The following is a 21,722-nucleotide window of genomic DNA, read 5'->3' on the forward strand; positions in this document are numbered from 1 at the left end:
AAAACCCTAAACGTTTTAAACAAACTAGGGCTGAGTTGGAATTCTGCAGAAAAACGCATTCTGCCCAAGATTCGATCGATCGAGCCTAAGCTTTGATCGATCGAGCCAAGCCGAAATGCACAGTAACTTTTGCATTAGCTCGATTCCAACTTTACATAAAAGATACAACTTTGAGCAAGTCTAAACACTACTAAACATATTGTTTTGATCATGGTTTACCAATAATATATATTAGAGTTCTAAATACATAAAAACCTAAGTCTTTAGAACCTAACAAACTCCCCCTTTTGCAATCCGCGACGAAACACAACTAGAAGCTCAAAGTATACAAAGAAAAGCCCTTTACAAAACAAATGCTCATAAAACAAACTCAATCCTAACTACTATCCATCAGTTGCAAGTATAGACAGCAGCTCAATTGAATCAACCTGTATATTTCCTGAAACACTAAACAAAATGCATAACTACATGTGTGGAAAATACAAGTGAACAAATTAAATTCTTGATTTCAAACAACACACAATAAAGACATATATCAATAAATAACTCATAAATATAAATCAATAAACAATTGAAAACAAGAAACATATAAAGCAAAAAAAAATAACTCCCCCTAACATGAATATCCTAACAAAAATATGGCAAGAGCTAAAAAGATAAAATACAGTGTGAAGCACCTAGATACAATCTAAACTCCACAAGCTCCAACCAACAAAAATACTCTCCCCCTGAAAAACTCTACAAGAGCTTAAAACAAATCAAATATGTACTCCCCCTTTTTGTGACGGAATGCCAAAGGGCAATCAAAATCCATCATCAAAAGGGAGGTGGCGGTGAAGATCGGCTAAACTGGGCCAACTCTGCGTGTAAAGCATGGATCTCATCGAGCACGTCCACCAAAATTTGTCCATGAGCTACCTGAAAGATCAAGACATGATCCAACATACGTCGAATGTCCGAAACATCCGAAGTAGTCAGTGGAGGAACATCAGCATCAGCAGCAGCAGCACCAGACGCCTCAGCAGCCTCAGAACCTATAGAAAGGGGAGGAGGGGGAACAGCACCAGATGACGCACCTCTAGGACGTGGAGGATCAACTCTTAAGTGAGCAACCCTCTGCCTAAGAAATGTGGCACCTATGGGAGCAACAACATGAATAGGCTCACCAGAAGGAAAACCATTTAGACCAAGAAACAACAAAATCCTATGAATGAAAATAGGATGGATAAGCGCATGCCTTACGGCAGAACTCCTATGAACCTCGTTCAAAGAACGAAGGAGCAGATAAGGGAAACTGATAGACGCACCAGAAACAAAAGCATACAAAAACACACATCACTCTAGTGGAATGGTGTGGAGATGAGAAATAGGTCACAAAAATGACACGCTATCCTAAAGAAAAGATAGGCAGTCTCGGTAAGCTCAGCAGACGTGATCCAAGGATCAGAACCCCACTGGATAGAAGACCTAGTGATACATGACAACATCTAAGGGTGGAGATTTATCATAGGGATAGTCAGGCTCCCGAACAACCGAAACCCCAAGAGCTTTAGCCACTACCCGAGGAGTCATGGTGAGCTCAACACCTCATATCCAACTCCTAACAAGAGTGTTGGAATCATAGACATGGCAAGAGAGATTCGAGAATAACTCTCTAATTAGGGCAGTAGGGGGTGGATGATCTATCTCTAAGAGAGACAACCAACCTCTAGACTCAAAGTTAGCCCTAATGGCCAGATCAATCTCATCTAAAATCACAAAACGCTCAGCCCAAATCTTATGCTTACTATTCAGTTTCTCAAAGGCCTCTCTACTTTTGTCATTCCTAAACACCTCACTCCTAGAGGGAGACTCAGAGGAAGTGGAGGGGGTCCTATTGGGCTCTAGTTTTCCTAGGCATAGTGCTAGGATAAGGACCAAGACACAAAGCAAAAAAAAAAAAAAAAAAAACTGGCAGACTGCAAGTTAGCACAAAAATATAGAACAAAAATCTATATGATGCAAGAACAAATTAAATGTAGTGATGCATGACCTAACGCAGTGCAATTAAGTTCAAATTAAGTTCAAGTTCACAAATTTGGCTTAAGCATAGAGTTTCTAAAAAAAACCCCAAAATTTTGAAAAACCACTTGATCAATTTGTAATAAATTGATGAATTGATCATCATACAAGATAGAGTTCAGAAAATAATGACCAATTACATCAATTCAACAAGCCAATTTCATCAATTGAAACTAATTTGAACAAAATCCCCAATTTGGATTCAATACAAGCCCTAGAATTTTTGATTTTTCATAAAACCCCAAATTAATTAAAGGGATAATTACACATAACCCACCTGTGGTTAGGGCGAAAATCACTTTGCCTACCCGTGGTTTGAAAAGTATCACTTAACCCACCTGTGGTATGTTTCCGTCAATCTCCGTAACCCACCTCAAGCCCAGCCGTTACAAAAACACCTCTTAACACCAAAACACAACATAACGCGAATCAAAACACCCAAAACTCAGAAACTTTTCAAGAGAGAGACTTGTGGTGAGATCAATGTGTTCTTCGTGGTTTTTATATCTCTTTTTCAGCCTGTCCTGGCCCGGTGGTTTCATCTCATCACGGTGGTTCTGGCTCTCCATAAGTGGTTACAAATTTTCTCGCCATTAATGAGTTGTGGCTCTCCATTTGGTGGTTTTGTGTCACCATTTGTGGGTTTTGTTGGTTTTTGCATTTGGGTGTGCTTTATTTATTTTTTATTTTTTGCAGAAATCACGATGGCCAGTGGTTATGGGTTCACAATAGAGAGAAAAGAAAGATAGAAGTTTTCCCCATTGCCTCCCTCAACCCTTTGGCTAACTCCTTGAATTAAAAAAAAAATCCAGTTGCCCATAGCCACCAGAACCTCCATAGCCACCCGACCTACCATTCGAAACTGTAGAAACTAGAAAATGATCAAAACCCAGTTGCCCAAATCGCATTTCAGAACGGCCCAAATTCTTAAAGTTGGCTCCATGGCTAGAACTCAACGGGTGAGGGTAAGAGTGGCACGAAGAACAAGTACAAAACCCACTAATCTAAACTGGGTTTGTGGGAATTCAGGTGGAATGCAAAATGGGTCTATGAGAAAACCCCATGAAACTGAAAGAGAGTAGGGATTTGCAGGTGAGTGATGCTGAAAAAGAGATATAAAAACCACAAAGAACACGTTGATCACACCACAAGTCTCTCTCTTGAAAAGTTTCTGAGTTTTGGGTGTTTTGATTCGCGTTATGTTGTGTTTTGGTGTTAAGAGGTGTTTTTGTAACGGCTGGGCTTGAGGTGGGTTACGGAGATTGACGGAAACATACCACAGGTGGGTTAAGTGATACTTTTCAAACCACGGGTAGGCAAAGTGATTTTCGCCCTAACCACAGGTGGGTTATGTGTAATTATCCCTTAATTAAATCAACCAACATAGATCATGAATATATCATTGTAGTAACAAAACCCATTGATCAAATTCATAAAACAAGGCTTGATTAATCAAAAATCCCAAATAGTGCATAGTTTGAAAATTACCCAAAAACCATGAGATTAATGCATGAAAATGTGAAAATAATGCAAAAGGAAGGGTAAAATAGACATACCGGCTTAGGGAGAGAGAATCCTTGCAAAAAGAATGGACGAAAACGAAAAAAATTTGTGAGTGAGCCTTGACCAAGTCATATGGAGAGAGAAATAGCAAAAAACTTTTTGAAAAAGTGCTTGTCTGATCTGAAACTCAGTTTTTAAAAAACTTCCCATACGATTTTCGATTAATCGAAATATTAAGTTCGATCGATCGAAACAAACAAAGGCTCACAGAAATTTTTAAAAACTATTTTGATCGATCGAAAAACAGACTCTATCAATCGAAACAGACAGAGACTCACAAAATTTTGAGAAAAAAACACAGTTTTTGAAAAAGTTTTAGAAACAACTCAAAGCATAGAAATATAAGAATCACAATGCATGAGTATGTGATGATATGATTTTCAAAAACAAGAATTGAAGCTCAAATTTCCCAAATTTAAAATTTCTTACATTCTCCATAAATTTTCAAGCATCAATTCAATTTTGCACAAAATTCAATGTATTTGCAAACTTGGTTGGTTAGACCATAAACACACACAGTAACATGTACAATGTTTAGCAAAGAGTAACTTGTGTAGTGTGTGCAACTAGCAAAAGCTTAAGACACATGTGAGGTGATATGAAAATAGAAATCAATCACAAAGTCTACAAAATTCTTCACATTGAATTTGAGAGAGACTATTACCTAAAGAGTTACATCATATAACTCCCACATCTCCTAGAACATAAGCTTGCAATCATGTAAGTTTCTTGAATTTTGCCTCAAAATATACATACTAATTTTAATTTATTCAAAAACTCATTAAAGAGCTAGGATAATGTACACACTAATTTTAATTATGTGATTTGGCATCAAGCCTAATAGTACACACCAATTTTAAGTATTAAGCAATTAAATTGAGGTTACGCCTTATGTTCTTTTTGTGCATGTGCTACACTTTCTCTAGTACAAAATCTTAAGATATGCACTAAGGTGTTCATGATTGGCTAGTGAACAGTGGTGAGATGGTTATTTATGCATTTCTCTAAAAGTTCAAGTTCGACAGTCAAAAAACATGTGACTTCAAGATCAAGACAAAGTGATCAAAACCATAAACATCTTTCCCACACAATATGCACTACAAAACTTCAACTACTAACGTGCAATAAGTAAGCTATCTTGTCCTCAAAAACCAAGAAACTAGTGCAAAACATAATTTGCTTCCATTTTCTTCCCTTTTTCCTTTTTTATTTTTTATTTTTTTATTTTTTATTATTATTAAAAAACACCTAGAATGAAAGGCATGAATGTTATGCAATGCAAATCCTAGAAACAAGCACAGAACCAAAAAATAATGGTTACAAAGGGTAGAGCAATGAAGCACAAGGACCATGTCAGAAAGACTCAATTAGTTCGAGTCTTTTGCATCCAAAACCTTTTAGATGCACCATGAGCATTGGAGTTCTTATTCACATGGGAATGATTACCAACTCCAGGATTGGAATAAAGGTTTAAAGCCTTTACCAATTCACCAATGAGTACCATAGGATCTTGTACTTGAGGCACAAGTACTTTTGGTTTGTTTACTCTCTTAGCAGCTTGCAGCTTGTAACAGTTTGGACGAATGTGTCCAGACTTTCCACAAAAATGACAAACCCATGCAGGTTTATCATGTGACTTGTCCTTAGACACGGTAGGCTTCTTAGGTTTAGACTCTTTCAGATCAACCTTAATCTTCCTAGATGGTGAAACTTCTATGGGTTTGACAACCTCACTCACAAGGGGTTTGACAGTTTCACAACCAATCTCACTCACAGAAGGTTCAGAAGAAGATGAAGGGACAAAGTTTGTGGAATGGGGAGTAGACACAAAGATGCTTTCAACAAAACCTAATCTAGATTTGTCAGAAGGAGACTTTTAAGCACTCAGCATTTGATCAAGTTTAGAACTAGCAGATCTAGCAACAGATAAATCAAGTTCCAAAGATTTAACTTTATCAAGTAATAGCATATTCTCAGTTTTCACATTGTTCAAAAGTTCATTAGCATCAAACAGTTTTACAAGCAATCTCAGATGCCCTAAAATCCAATTTATTGGAATGTTATAAATAATTAAGTTGTTTAATTATAAGAGACTATTTATAAACTAATGAGACATTATCTTAGTCCATGAGATACATAGTATGTGATTTATGTGAAAAGTCACAGAAAGATATAAATCATAAGTTCTTTGTAAACTCAGAATTTTAGTTCATAGTTGGTGATGAAATTGGGCATTTTATCTGTGAAGATTATAACATATCAACTAAGATGATTTATCTTGATCATGAAAGTGGAGACTTCTAGTTGATATGTTGATATGTTTTAAGAGTTAAGACATATTGAACTGGACCACTGTGAGATTTATTATTCTCCTAACGACTATCAAATGAATAATAAATCTCACGACTTCATACTAATGAGTTTGGTCTAGTACCTTCGTACTAATGGTGTAGTGCATTTATGAGCATAGCTTGTTCTGTCTGCACATAAATCTTTGTGGGAGAAATCTTGAAATTTATGTGTGATTGTTGTAATTAGATCTTCAAGCTTGTCATGAATGATTGGTCAATAATCTTGATGGTCTTGATACTTGCATAGACTTGTCCCTATATCTCTTCCCACTTTATGTTTATGTTTTTGCTATATAGCTCACCAAATGTAAATCTCCAAATGAAAAGAGATATTGAGCTACAAAAGCCTGTCGCACATACTAGTATTTGACTAGGAAAAAGGGAAAGTGACTTTTAAATTAAAATGAAAAGATGCTCAAAAGCCAAAGGCTACCTCTCATTGTTGAAATATCAAAAATTTCAAGCACCAATCTCAAAAAGAGATGAAATATCCAAAAAGGATCAATTGTAATGAATTATACAGAGGCCAAATGAAAGCTTCTAAGAATTGTAGTCATTCTCTTGTGGGAGGTCATATATGCTCATTTCTATAATAGAGATAGACCACTTGATTTCATACCAGTTGTGTATGACTTGATTGAATTGATCATTGAAACTTTACTCTGGACTATGGACTATTCCACATTTGATACTCACACACAACACACGAGACTTTGTTCAAATAATGTCTATCTCATTTGTGTGATTGTACATGTTCAAATGTGATATGTATGCTCAAATACTTATTGATCAAACCCAAAAAGATTTTTTGAGTGTTTTATATGTTTTTGAAAGTGATTTTGTACTTTCATGTTTCTAGTTTTTGTTTGAAATGCATTTTTGTGTTTTTCATCAAAACTTGGTTCAGAGGCTGTTTCGTGAGAAGCTCGCAACTTAGAGCTTCCCGCAAAATATGCTTGAGGGAAATCAAAAGTTATATTTTTTCATACAGAAACTCTCGCTACTACCTCACAGGTATTTCATGACTAACCTCTTCTCGCGAAATGGTTTTTAGGCAAAAACTGGATTTTTCACAAAATCACACAGAAACTTTCGCAATTGTCTCACGCCTAATTTGTGACTAATAGCTTCTCGCGAAAGCATTTGTGCTTCAGTGGTTCTTTTCGTGACTATTTCTCGACTAATTCGCTACTGCCTAACCTGCGAAAAACGCGTGCTTTCAGTCTAAATGTAGCAGATGTGACATGTTTTCAAACATTCTTCGTTTCCCTCTCATAAGTCTCTCTAACCTGTCTCAACCCAAAATCAATTTTCTCTTAAACCCCATCAATTCCAAGCTTGTTTTCTGCGATTTTAACTTTAAGGTATGTTTTCTAAAACTTTTTACCTTTTGTTTTTCATAGATTATGCAGAAAATTAGTTAGGGTTCTCAAAATTGGGGATTTTTTGAAAATGGTTTGGGGTTCTTAATTTTTGAGAAAATTTTTCGAAAATCTTGATTGGGCTAAGTTCCATTTACCGTTTTTGTATCTGTGTTGGCCCCTTGTGGCATTTTAAGGTTGTATTAAGGCATTTTTCAATTTGTTCATGCATTCTTCATAACAGTTATGCACGGTTGCATACCAGGTGCTTAACAAAATGTTCTAGTGACATTTTGTTACTAAGTTGGATTCAAGTGAATACCAATTTCTGGGCTTATACCTGTTTGGCATTGTTTAACTTCTTTTGGTCAATTCTTGGTTGTTTCACACACTTTTGCCCATCTGGCACACACAAGGCACCCTTAGGCACCCCTTATGCACCTTTAGATGCACATACATGCACCAGCACAAGCACAACCTATGCACGCACTGATACACTCACTTCACTTATGCATTGTGAGTCTATTTACATGGCTTACCTCCTTTAACCTATTGTTTATGTCTGTGTGCTATGTTTTGCTATGTTTTGAGATGTTGTCAACTAACAAGGATCTGATAATATTTTATGTTTTGTTTGTGCCTTGTGAACTTGGTTCTTTGCTGGTTCTATTGTTATTTAGATGGCTCCTACCAATCATGCAGCTACCAAGAAATCATCATCCAAACGTGCACGCACTGATTCTGACAACTTCAAGGTAGCAGAGGCAGATATGAAATACAATGATTGCTATAAGGACAAAACAATCATTATGGAAAGGGTAGTGCAACTAGAATCACTTAAGGGTACTTTCATGCTTGAGGTATTCAAAGAAAGAACTTGGACCAAGTTGTTGAACCCGGTTGGGGTTGTGTATTCAGAGATTATCAAGGAGTTTTTCTCCAATGCTGCTATTGACGGGCATTGTATTGAGTGCTGCGTGAGGCACAAAGAATTTGTGATTACAAGGGAAATCATCCAAGATTTTTTAGAGGTTTGTCCTCCCTCACAGCCGATTGCAGTACAATATGACGATAGATTGGGGTCTACTGATGAGATGATATGGACACTTGGTGGCACACCGAAAAAGTCATCCATGAACACAATCCCATTCTCATCAGAAATGAGGGCCTTGGCATATGTGATAATCCATAACCTATATGCGGTCACCAATCTTACCACATTATCGACTCCGTGGACAAGATTTCCATATGATCTTTTTACCCACAAAGAGATAGATATTTGTGGACATATCTTCTATGTGTTGACAAAGAACAATGAGAAACAAAATTCGAGGACTGTGATGCCTTTCCCCTCACTAATTATGGGTCTAATTGCAAAGACAAGACTAAAACTTCCGAGTGGCCTAACAGTAGTTGAGCGGGACTATCCAATTGGTGCACACACAGTCAATAGGAGCACAACTCACATCAAGGGCTCCAGAATAGGTGTGCATACTATACCACAGGATCGTGATGAGGACGAAGGTGGAGATACAGAGGAGGAGATTGATAGATTCACTTTTGCTCCAGAGACCTCAGCACAGCCATCATCTTCTGCACCAGCACGAGGACCAGACAGACTTGATCGCCTCCTAGCTAGGGTGGATTAGATGTTCTCCATGCTAGACACCTATGTGTAGCACACCGCATGCCAGTTTGCATACGTCTAGGGTCAGATCACTGCATTGTCTTCCCAGATTCGACGACTTGTCTATGGTGCGGGGATCAGATTTGGAGTGTGATCAGTTCTAGCTCCTTTGGCCATTTCAGTCAAAAAGGGGGAGAAAATTTTGAGGGGGAGCTAAGGAAGAGCCTGCACAGTGTCAGGGGGAGCATAGGTTTAGGCTTAGAAACATTGGTTATTGGTTCACAGGCGGTTTACCTATGTTTAATTTTTAGCTTTTATATCTACTGATTTATGTTTATGTTTTTATTGTGTTTGCTTAAAACTTCAGCACACTTTGTTTTTATTAATCTCTGTTTATATTCAGTATATTTTGTGACTATCTCAATGCTTGTGTAGCATTCTTTGTGTACTTTTAGATATTGCTAAAATGTCTTAAGTACTTCACACTTGTGCCCTGGTAGGATTGTTCCTAGATGCATATACTTCGCGTATTTTGGATTGGTTATGTGATTGGACATGAAAGTAATCATAAGTGATTGCTTTATTATACATGTCCAGATGAACATTTACTTGTTATATGTTCATTGGAGTCATTCTTTAATGACTGACCTTGTTTGATTGATTTTTTGTTTACATGTTATCAAATGTTTACAAACTTGGTCACTTTATGCTTGCCCTTGTTCTTACATTGTGTTCAACTTGTCATAAGCTTAATGAAAGTTTTGTTTGTGTGCGACTGTTTCAGATTACAGGTATAAATTGCAAGTGCTTCACGGTTTCTAGATTAGGTGTGAGTAAGTTTTGCCATTGTTCCCAAACTCACGTTTAAGTCTAGAGTCTGTGTTAGGGGTTTTGTCATGGAATAGCCAAAGGGGCAGATTGTAAAGTTGTAATTTACAAATTTGTACTTTGTTGGCTTTTATTCCGAGCCAAATTTGATTGTAATTATATTCAATCTTGTGTACCCTGTATTTATTATGGGATGTGATTGTAAGGGTTATGTGTTAGAGAGAGAGAGTGAAGACTCAAGCAAGCGAAGCTAAAAGACTTCTCGCGGGTGTCTTGTGACTAAGCTTCCTGTGAAGTGAAGCATTTGCCTTACACATGACAAGAATGTGAAGAGTCTGTATAGATGGAAACAGCTGTGTTTCACGAGTATCTCATGGGTAAGGCCTTCCCATAAGACACCCGCGAGACATTCTGTTCTGCTAGTCTGTACTGTTTGATACACACTTTCTCTACCCTGATTATATATACCCATATTACCCACAAATGTGAAGGAGAGCTTCTGAGAGAAAACCCTAGCTAAAACACTTGAGAGTTAGAAATTGTTATACCAACAATTCTCTACACATTTGTTTGTGGAATTTCCTGATCTCCTACCTCTCCATTTCCATACCATTGAGAGGTCAATAGCCCAAACACTTACCACACCTTTTGAGAGTGTCCAGTGAGGTTTTGGTGCTGCTGAGAAACATTGGAAGAAGCCAAGGATGGCAGATGCAACATGGAGCTTGTTGCGAGATCCGGAGAGCTAGACAAGACATGGTTCCGAGAAGCCTTGTTGGAGTAGGAGCTTGGAGGGCTTAGGTACAGAGGGTAGATTAGGCTTGGAGGGTCTCTTGCTTACCCATGTATCCCAACTGATTGTCTAATGGATTGATTATCGCTTGGAGGGCGGCGAAGAGGTTTTTCACCGAGTTCTTCGGTTTCCTCTTCGATAACACGTCTCGATGTTATCTGTGTTTATATCTCTCTTCCCTACTCTTGTTCATTTCATTTTACTACTGTGTTGCTTTAAATATGAATTAGAGTAGCTCACTTGCTTGTTTGCTTGCGTTTACACTATTCCGCACTTAATATTAAGTTAGTGTAAAATCAATCAAGCCGTAATTTGAATTGGGGGTCTAAACAAGCTCTTATGTTTTCACACATTTCAAGCTTTCATATATATATATATATTGGTGTATGTTATTCACCCATTTTTCCATGTGTTGTTTCTTTTCTCTCTTTAAACACATGTTTCTTATTTCTTGTATGCAATCTTATATTTCTGTTTCATACTAAGATGCCTTGATGAGTTTTGTTTAAAGTGTTTCAGAAATATAGGTTGTCAAAGTCTACTTACCATAAACTCTCTTCTTGCAAAGTTTTTCAAGAGTTTGTGTTAGGATAGATTTTATTGTATTCAACAAATGAATATGAGTTGAGTGATTTATGACTTGTCTCATATTTTCATTTGTTTATTGTGATTTTGTCACGGATTGCCAAAGGGGGAGATTGTTAGAACATTTGTGATTTGATGTTAGGAACATATGTCAAATTTAGAATTGGCTAATCCTTTGCCAAAATGCACTTTACTTGTAATTGGGTAGATCTAGGATGTATTTAGTGCTTCAAGGAACAACATCTCAAGTTCAAGTGTTAAAGCCATGAAAGTCTATCCAAGAAACAAGTGAGAAAGTGCTGGATTTTAAAGCTCAACAGCTAGCATCTATCGAGGTTAAAAAGCTGCTGAAACCCAAAGCTCGACAACTAGCTCAATAGATACCCTATCTGTTAAGGTTTATGAAATTCAATTTTTCAAATCTAATTTCACTCCAATTCATGAGTATGTGTTTAGGATTTCTTTTCTCACAACTCTAAACATATATAAGGATTATTTTAAGGGTCGTAAAAGGTTGCGCAAGTGTGAAGTAAAGTTGTGTTCATGCAAATTGTGACAAGAGACAGAATTTGCCCTAGTTCATCTTTCTCTTGAAGGAGCTGCTGTGTTAGTCACGTACTGAGAGTCATGCATTGAAAAGGAGAGATTGTCACTACAGAATAAGTCCAATTAGGTATTGTGGTAAGGGTTCAACTGTAGGTTGGTATAAGGTACTCGGATTCCTTTACTTGTAACCGCTTGTTTTGATAATAGTGGATTCTCGGATGTGGTGACCTTAAAATCACCCGATGGGGTTTTTGCCATGTAGTTTTTCTCCATTCGTAAACAAATCATCCTGTCAATTTAATTTCTACAGCACTTTAGTTTAATTGGTGATTTGTTTATACTGCCACTCATATTGTATGTTAATCTGATTAATTAATCAATTTGGCTAATTAATCGGTTAATCTATCACAAGGGGTCAATACATTCTTGGCCTATCACGGCCCCCTATCCCTAGTGACGCTTTCTTGTAAGCACAGTGACTTAAACTCTTTTAGTAAATTATTCTTGGAATAGGAGTTCAAATGCTCGAATGATATGAAAAAATTTGTAGAGATTGGGATTGAATGTATGTGGTTTGAGAAATTTGGATGAATGGATATATTTCTTTGATTTCCTTTTAGCAAAAGTACTTACATGGATTGAATGAAGTCAAATCCCTCTTTGGAACAAATTGATTAGAAGAGGAAGTAATCATCATGATTTGGAAGAAGTTTTGTCAAATGGATCTTCTTGTGTTCTCTTGAAAAGAAAGCCTTTTGAAAGAAAAAAAATTTTGGAGTCTTTGAAAGGAAGGCTTTTGGAAAAATATTGGAGTCTTTGAAAGAACAGAAAAGGGGGTTTTCTTAAAAAAAAAAAATGTTACTAAGAAGGCCCAATGCCCTTAGTCCAATTTTTTTGAAAATGAATTGAAATTAATTAAAGGCCTAATGCCCCTAGTTGAAAAATATTTTTTTTAAAATAAATTTTTTCAATTTTCGAAAACTCTTTTTTTTTTTTTTTAGATTTTTTGTTTTTTGATTTACATATGAATAACATGAGAAACCAAATGTATCACACACAACATGGACTTTATTAAGTAAAAGACCAACTAGAAAGAGAATCCTAAATAATCAATAAAATCAAAGAGCCAATCTAAAAAACCTATAAAATAAAATTCAAACAAAGTCATGATGACTGGCTGGTGAAGGCGGAGTGATGACTTGTTGATCAATCCGATCTTGAATGGCATGCCTTAAGTAATAACATCATCAGTTGAATGGCCTTTCCCTTGATGATATCTACAATGAGTATTAAGATTGTATCTTCTAGGCATGGGATGTGGTATTGGCTTGGGATCCAATGGCTTTAGTAATCCCTTAGCTTGCAGTTTCTCCAAGGCTTCACTCAAAGTCATGTGTAGTTTTGAAAAATTTCTTTGACGCCTATAATTGCCAGTTGATGGTTTGATTGCACCGTTACTGATGTGATAAGGCACTACCTCCTTGGGGATTGAATCCATTGACATGTTCTTGTTGATTGGAAAGGATGGTTGGAAACACAACTTGTTGAAATCCTTAACTCTTTTCTCTAGAAATTGGAAGTGTGGAATCTCTTCGAGTTCTGGTGAATTATCCTTGCAGAAGGTAGAAAACATAGATTGATTGGCTAAGCTGACTTGTAATGCAGAGTTGGCCTCTCTTGACCTTCTAGGATGGAGTTGAGAACATCTTCAATTCTTTCTTGGCTCAATAGGATTGAACCTTCCTTAGGCTTGATGGGCCTGAACTTATGATCCAAAAGGTTGAAATCTTAGTGGACTTTGGTTTTGGGTTGTCTGTCTCCAAATGTGGGGTTTTGAAGTGTCTCCCCCCCCCTGGTAATATGGGCAATTTTTTTTGGGTCATTAGGATTGGTATCTTGGGGTTTGAAGTGTCCCCCCCACCCCATTTGTGGATGTTGGGTTATTTGATTGGGTTCGAAGTGTCTCCCCCCATTTGTGAGTGTTGGGTAACTTGATTGGGGTTTGAAGTGTCCCCCCCCCCCCCCCCATTTGTGGGTGTTAGGTGATTTGGTTAGGGTTTGAAGTATCTTGTAGGTTGGGTATGGGATTGTGCTGTTGCAGCAGCGGAGTGTCCCTTATGCTTATGGGCTTCAATACCGTGATGGGAGTGATGGGCTTGGAATTGGAGCTACTATCTTGAATGTCATCCTTGGGTTCTCTTTGAAACCTTCCTTCGGTTCTTGACCAAATTCTTCCCTCTTGCTCTCTCTCTCTCTCTCTCTCTCTCTCTCTCTCGCTCTTTCTCTCTCTCTCTCTCTAGAATAGGCGTTCTCTTAGGTTAATTAAAGCTAGGTCACCATCTGCATCAAACAACCAAGCAAAACAAACACACACAACATGAAATGCAATTTTAACAGACCGAACTAAGGATAGGTTCTAAGTCATTATGTTGTAGGGTGGGTTTGTTGTTTCATTGTTTCCCATAACTAGGATGTTACACCTCCAAACTTGTAATATAATGAACATTGCATTGGTCCAAACAACATGGTTTGTCCATTATAGTCAGCAGGAAATGATCCAGTCACTTTGGGCTATAAGTTGGTGAGTTCGCCAGTGGGTACTTGAATCTAGTGACGACCAGTGATCCATGGTTACTACCACCATAAAATTGTTGAAAAGGGGTGCATACATATTGTTTGGATGGCACACACTATGACAATTAGGAATAGCTTTTAACAAAAAACACAAACAACAAAATATCATACAACATCCCATCAAACATAAATAAACAAACAAACAACTATACCATGCAAGACCATGCCAAACAAAGGTACAAATTTGGTCACTTAAGTCTAATACGAAGCTTAGCCCTTAACATCCCCAGTGGAGTCGCCACTGTAAGCGACCTCAAAAAAAGTATCCCTCAAAAAAGAGATTCGGGTACCTTTTAGGGCACCTCTCTTTTTGGGTAAGTGGTATAGAGTCGCTACTTATTTTTTATACAAAAAATAAGAAAAACTAAATATAAAATATATGACTGAATTGTTCCATTCATTGATTGAATAAAAATTACATATTTGTAAGATTGAAAAATTACATAGCTTTGGGTCCTAGTTACAAATTGAAAGTTCAAATATGTGTATAAATACCCTTGAACGTTTAGATCCCCAATTTACAAATTAACCAATTCAAGCTTTATGTCAAACAACTAGTATGCGGAAAATGAACTTAAGCTATAATATGGAATTGGAAAAACTATCTAAGCCAAATTAAAACCACAACCCACAGTAGATAATAAAAGGCAAAGATAAAAGGGAAGGAAGATGCAAACACAAAGACAACACGCTATGCGTTATCGAAGAGGAAACTAAAGCCCTCGGCGTAAAACCTATCTGCCGCCCTCCAAGTGGTAAACAATCTACTAAAAAATGTAGTTGGGATACATGGACAACAATAGACCCTCCAAGCCTAATCTACCCAGTGCACCTAAGCCCTCCAAGCTTCTTGCTTCAACGAGGTTGCGCCGAACCTTTTTCTTTTCTAGCTTCCCAGATTCCACTACTAGACCATAGCATCAACCAATGTAGATTGGTTCCTTCCTAACTGCTTCCCAGAAAACCAAACAGCCCTCTCACAGTGATGAATATGGTGAGAACAAGGTTTTGGTAAAATGCCTCTCAAGGATTTGACAATGGAGAGGAAGAGAGTTGAGGAATTTGAAGAGACTCTAATGTATAGATTGTAGGTGAATCAATCTTGTTTTTCTTTAGGGTTTCTCTCTCAAAATTTTCTCTGGAAGCTCTCTTTCATTTGTGGATATAAGGGGTATTTATACTGAGGTGAGAGGAGAATGTGAAACATCAGGTTTTTCAAAATAGGGGTGGCTCGCAGCTTGGCCTTGTGACTTGACTGAGTCGCGAGATCCAGTCGCGAGATAACCGTATGGCTAGTTGTCCTGTTTTGTCTTGTAGTGCTCTAGCTAGCATGACTGTTCACCTTCTGGCATGCTTGGCACGTGTGCTGTGTCTGGCGGCTTGCAACCGCGAGCCACCCACAAGATCAAGCCGCAAGTCTCTGTTTTCTTGCACACTCTTGAGCAATTAACACTCTATCTCACTCACTACCCTTACAACAAAACCCACCTAAATATAGGGTTACTAAATGCTGAAATACAAGCAAATTTGGCGCGGAATAAAGCCTATAAGATGGTTGATTAAATTGAACCTTACAATCTCCCCCTTTGGCTATTCCGTGACAAAACCCTAAAAACAGACTCTAGACTTAACATGTGAGTTGGGAACAGTTGAGCAAAACTCACTCACACCTAACTCTAGAAGCTATGAAGCACTTGAATCATAAGAACATGAACCTCCTGAAACACAACAATACACCATGATCATTATATGCAGAAAAGTATGAAATGCATATGAAACAGGCTTAAGGTGATCAAGCAAAGATGAAGTGAAGTATCAAATCATGGCTTGATCAACCAAGTAATCACCACAAGGTAGTGATCACAGTGTTCATTCACACTTGGAATGAACACTTGAACATACAAGTTAACAAGAACAAAGCAAGTTACTTGTATACCTAACACTCAACCAATGCATAATACACTAAGTATATGCATTTAAGAACAATCCTACAAGGGCACAAGAGTAACAGTACTTAAAACAAAATGCAAGACATTTAGATAGAAGTACTGATTTAAACAAAGCATAAAAGGCTGCATAAAGCATGGTACAAACCATAAAGCCTACAAAAATACATAAAACATAACCCTAAAAGCTTACAAAAGTAACATGGGTACAAAACAAAATATATACTGAATAACATCAACAATATATATAAAAGAGTAAACCAAGTTCAAGTTATGAGTTAGAAACAAGAATACACCAAATCCACAGAGTATCAAACCCATAGAAACACTAAATATCCAAAAACATAAACCTATAAGTTTAAAGGATAAGACTTAAAACAAAAGTATGTGTGTATACTCCCCCTATTACTATGCACACTTCCCTTTAAGCTTTTTCCCCCTTACTGAATGCTCTCCCCCTTTTTGGCACGAATAGCTAAAGGCTGTCGTCCAACTTCTGTTGAATAGCGTCTAGCTGATTCTCCATGGTCTCGAGTCGCATTTGAACATGGTTGTTTGTGGAGTAGAGAAATGTCACCATTTCATCAATGCATTTCTGAATATTTTCAAGCAAACTACCCACTCTATTAGTTTGAGGATCAGTTTGTGCTTGCCGAATGCTAGCTTGTGGAATTTCAGGAATAACACGCGAAGTAGGTGTGGTATGTACAGGTGTCTTTGATTCAAGAGCAGATGGAGTAACCGGAGAGATGTGTGCACTCTTTGGTGTTTTAAAGGAGTGACTTCTGCTAGCTTAAAGAGTGTACATGGAAATAGGATGCCGACGGGTCAACATTTTTCCATCTGTGGGAGGAACAATGCCTTCACGAAGAATGATCTTCATGATGAGACTGCAAAATGGAATGATTCCTTGAGCTGCAGTTCGAACCGCAGTCTTCCTCATGGTTTGAAATATGTGAGCACAGATATCAATGGGGGCTCCTGTAATAAGATCACAAAGGAATTGAGCTCTCCCAAGATTTATGAAGGTAGTGTTGGATAGTGAGTAGAGATTATAGAACATGATCAACTTCAGTGTAGTCAGCTCTGGTGCAAACTTTGCGGTGCTGATGGATGCGCCTGTATTGGATACTTCATGATCAGACCCTAGAACTTGTAGAATGTATTGAATCTCTGGAGTTCGATCATCGTACGGAGTTAGATCCACATTCTGAGGTCTAGTGATGTGTAGAATATCGGCGATGGAATTCGGGGAAATACCAAATTCCTTTCCTCTGACCCAAAAAATGAGTTCAACTCCAAGATCACTTGCATTGGAGAAGCATTCCTTAACCAGTTCATCCATTGGATCGATAAAATTCCCAAACAAGTTTGCCCAATCTCATGGCTCAAAGATTTGAGAGATAAAAGTGGTCCCTAAGGTGTCAAACTCCACCACCCATTCCACTATAGGAGTTGACTTGTCAAAGATGTTTGAGTAGATGTGTGAGGTAAGCGGAGTTCTGAACCTCTCCAAATTGGAGTCTTGAGATGACTGAGATGAGAGTCGAGTCCTTTTAGCAACTGGGGTTGCTGGATCGTCAACAACAATGTCTTTGCCCTTAGAGGATCGACGAGACATCTGCAAGAGAATAGGCACACAGCAAAGAGCCAAAAACAACACCACACAAGATAAATATTAACATGATTAGATGCAAATAAGAGTGTAAACCAGAGATTGTATACACAAATACAAACTTAAGACAGGTCAGACCCAAGCAATACCACCATCAATACTAAAGTGCACAATAAGATAAGTCCAACACAATGGTGAAAGAGCAAAAGAGCATAGAGAAACACAAATTCAGAAATAACTGTCAATGAGACAGTTTACCATGACCATGATATGCAGAAAATGACAACATTCGAACATTAGGAATGGATAGCAAAAATCAGACCACATAAGATAGGAACAGGCATGAAATATCAAAATGAAAGATCAGGACAACCAAAGTAGAGCACATGGCAGTGAGACATAACATTCAGAAAATGAAGTGTTTTAGAGAGATACTTTCAAGATGCAATCACATACATGTTATGTTATCATAAAAACACAGTAATATGAGATAAGTAATCCAATGCCGCAAGCATGCTTCAACACACACTCAAGTGAATGGAGCAAGTCACAAAATGAACCAAACCCATTTATCAAAAGAGTTTGAAAATCAACAACAGACAAACAACAGAACAAAGAAAAAGGCACTATGTGACCAACAATATGAAAACTGATGAAATCAACATCAAACACAACCAGCCATACCCATCAAACCAAGAGAAGAATGTTTCTAAAATAGTATCTACTCAAATGGCATGAAAAACATTCATTAAACAGAGAATAGGAGATGAGAAAAATAAGACCCATACCTTTACTTGATGATTTTGAGAAGAAATGAAGTAACACTGGAGTTGGAAATGGGTAACACGGTGTGTTTGAGAAGTTTCAGAAAGAAAAGACAATGAACAGTCATAAAACATTCGAGGGAAAACTGAAAAAGATTTAAAAACTGCCCCTATTTTTGCCAAACACGCGTTTTTCGCGACTGAAGTGAGTCGCCAACAAGTCGCCAGGTCAAGCCGCCAAAACACTCAAAGACAAAATTCTGAAAAAATTTTTTAAGTATTTTTCGCGACTGGAAGGTCTACCCGCGAAAGAGTCGCGAGCTGAGCCACAAAAATCTCTGAGTAACCCTCGCGACTGGACCTTCCACTCGCGAACAAGTGGCCAAAAATGACCCGCGAACTCGCAACTGAGGCCCGCGACTTGACTTACTCGCGACAGAGTAGCCAAAACAGGGCAAAAATGAATTTTTGAAATTTTCAGATTTTTAGAACAAAATACTTTCAAAAAACACCTAAAACACTTAAAAGTCTTTTTGTGCTTGAATTAACAAAGATTGAGCATGTGAAAACACATTTCATCAAGTACAATCACACAAATGAATATGACATTTATTGTACATAGACTTGTGTGTTGTGTGTGGATATCAACAATGAGATAGTCCTTAGTCTAATGTGAAGCTTCAATGATCAATTCAACCAAGGCATACACAATTAGCACTAGATCATGTGATCCATCTCAATTATAAAAATATGTATATATGACCTCCTACAAAACTTGATAACATATCTTAGAACTTTACATTTGACTCCACTTTCAATCATAACATTTGATCTTTTTGATCCTTTCGAGAAAATCACCTCTCATTGTGAGAGTGATAATTGATATTTCACCTGGATGAGATAGCCTTTGGCTTTTTAAATAAACTTTCACTTTAATTTTTGGTCGCTTTCCCTTTTTCCTAGTCAAATACTAGTATGTGCGACAGGCTTTTGTAGCTCAATATCTCTTTTCATTTGGAGATTTACATTTGGTGAGCTCTTTTTAGCAAAAACAAAAATAAGGAGTGGGAAGATATATAGACACAAGTCTATGCATGTCTCAAGATCATCATAACCATTCACTAATCATTCATGACAAGTTTGAAGATCTATTTACAACAATCACATAGATTTCAAGATTTCTCCCACAGTGATAAGAGTGCAAAGAAACAAGCTATGCTCGAAAATGCACAAAGCCATTAGCACAAAGGTACAAGGCAAAACAAGTTTTGAGACAAAACTCAATAATGTCAATCAAACTTTTTGATTTTCTATTTTTTATGTGATTTTTGGATTTTTGACACAAGAAGAAACAGATTGATCAAAAACAAAAAGAGAACCAAAAGTATGTACAAATAGACAAACAAACAACCATCAATAAGCAAACAATCAAACATCGTCGCAAAGTATAGGAAGTATTAGTGCATGGACATGTTGTAATGCTTATGCATGAGTACCCTTTTTCACCCACACGTCACTTGCGTTTGGGGTGATTTCCTTATAAGATTGGGTACGAGAGTTAGGGCTTTCAAACCTTCGTGTGAAGCTTTCCAAGAAAGCAGTTGGTGAATGCACCAATCATTTTCATCACGTTTATCATTCCAGGATCACCGTTTTGATCTCTTGATGGTTCTCCAGCCCAATTTCTTCTATCATTTCTAGGTCCTCGTGACCTTTGAGGAGTTGCACTATTCTTTGCCCTTAGCTTTTGACAATTTGGTTGAGTGTGCCCTTGAAGACCGCAATGATGACACACATAATTTGATCTAGGACCTCTTTGTGGTCGTGGATGAGACTTGGCTCGAGATTCAGACCTGCCCGCAAATTGATTACGTGAATTCAACAACCGTTCGTTCCACAACCGTTTGTTCCCCACATTTCTCTTCTCCTCTATCTTGGGCTTCTCAGCAGTAGGACCAACATCAGCTGATTCTTTGGCCTTTATAAACTTCACTTTTTTAGTGGCATTTCCAGATGAGCTACTTCCTCCGGTATATCCCAATCCGGATTTGTCTGAAAAGCTCTTTTGAGATGAAATAACATCATCTAGCTTCTTGGTGGTGACCCTCTTTATTTTAGCATTTGCTTGCACAACCTCTTGTTTAAGAAATCTCACTTTTGTGTAAGCTTCTGACAGCTCACCATTCATTGTTTCTATCTCACATTTGGCCTCCCTATATCGGATTAGGAGACTTTTATAGTCCTCCTCTGCCTTCTTCATTTTTCTCACAGCAGCCTTGGCCACCCTTATGTACTCACCCGACTTCTCCAGGAGTGAGTTATAATTCTCTTGAAGATTGGCTATGCTTTCATCTTCTTCAGGATCTGATTCTTCAACAATTCCCATTGATTCTTCATCACTATGTTCTCCAAGGTCTCGTACAAGTAGATTCAATTCTTCTGAAGAATCAACGTGCGCAATAGTCATAAAATCTGAATAGTTCCCCTCTCCATCATAGCTTTCTTTAGAATCTGAGTTGGATGAATCCGAGTCACTCAATGTCCTGGCATACACTTTCCCTTTCGATTTCAAATAATTCGGACATTCTTTCTTAAAGTGCCCATGCCCGTTGCATTCGAAACAAGTGACACCTTGTGTAGATTTGGATTCTTTTCCATCTTTCTTTTTGAATTCCCTTTTCTCCCTTCCTGAACTTTGGAATTTTCCTTTATCACCAAATTTGCCATTATTTGTGAATTTCAAGAATTTTCTGAAATTTTTTACAAGGTATGCAACATCTTTGTCAACCACATCTTCTCCCGATGAGTCATGGTCTTCCACTTTCTCATTAATGGTCTTAAGAGCAAGAGATTTACTCTTTCGTTGATTGGACAGCGACATTTCATAGGTCTGAAGACAACCAACCAGCTCCTGGACTTTGATGTCATCAAGGTCCTTGCTCTCTTTAATCGCTGTCACTTTAGCACGAAAATTTTTCGGCAATGACTGAAGGATCTTCCTTACAATTTTAGAGTCCTCCATTTTCTCTCCCAAATTGAACTTGCTTA

The sequence above is a fragment of the Quercus robur genome, chromosome 5 (assembly GCF_932294415.1).
Source record: "Quercus robur chromosome 5, dhQueRobu3.1, whole genome shotgun sequence".
Classification (NCBI taxonomy): Eukaryota; Viridiplantae; Streptophyta; class Magnoliopsida; order Fagales; family Fagaceae; genus Quercus; species Quercus robur.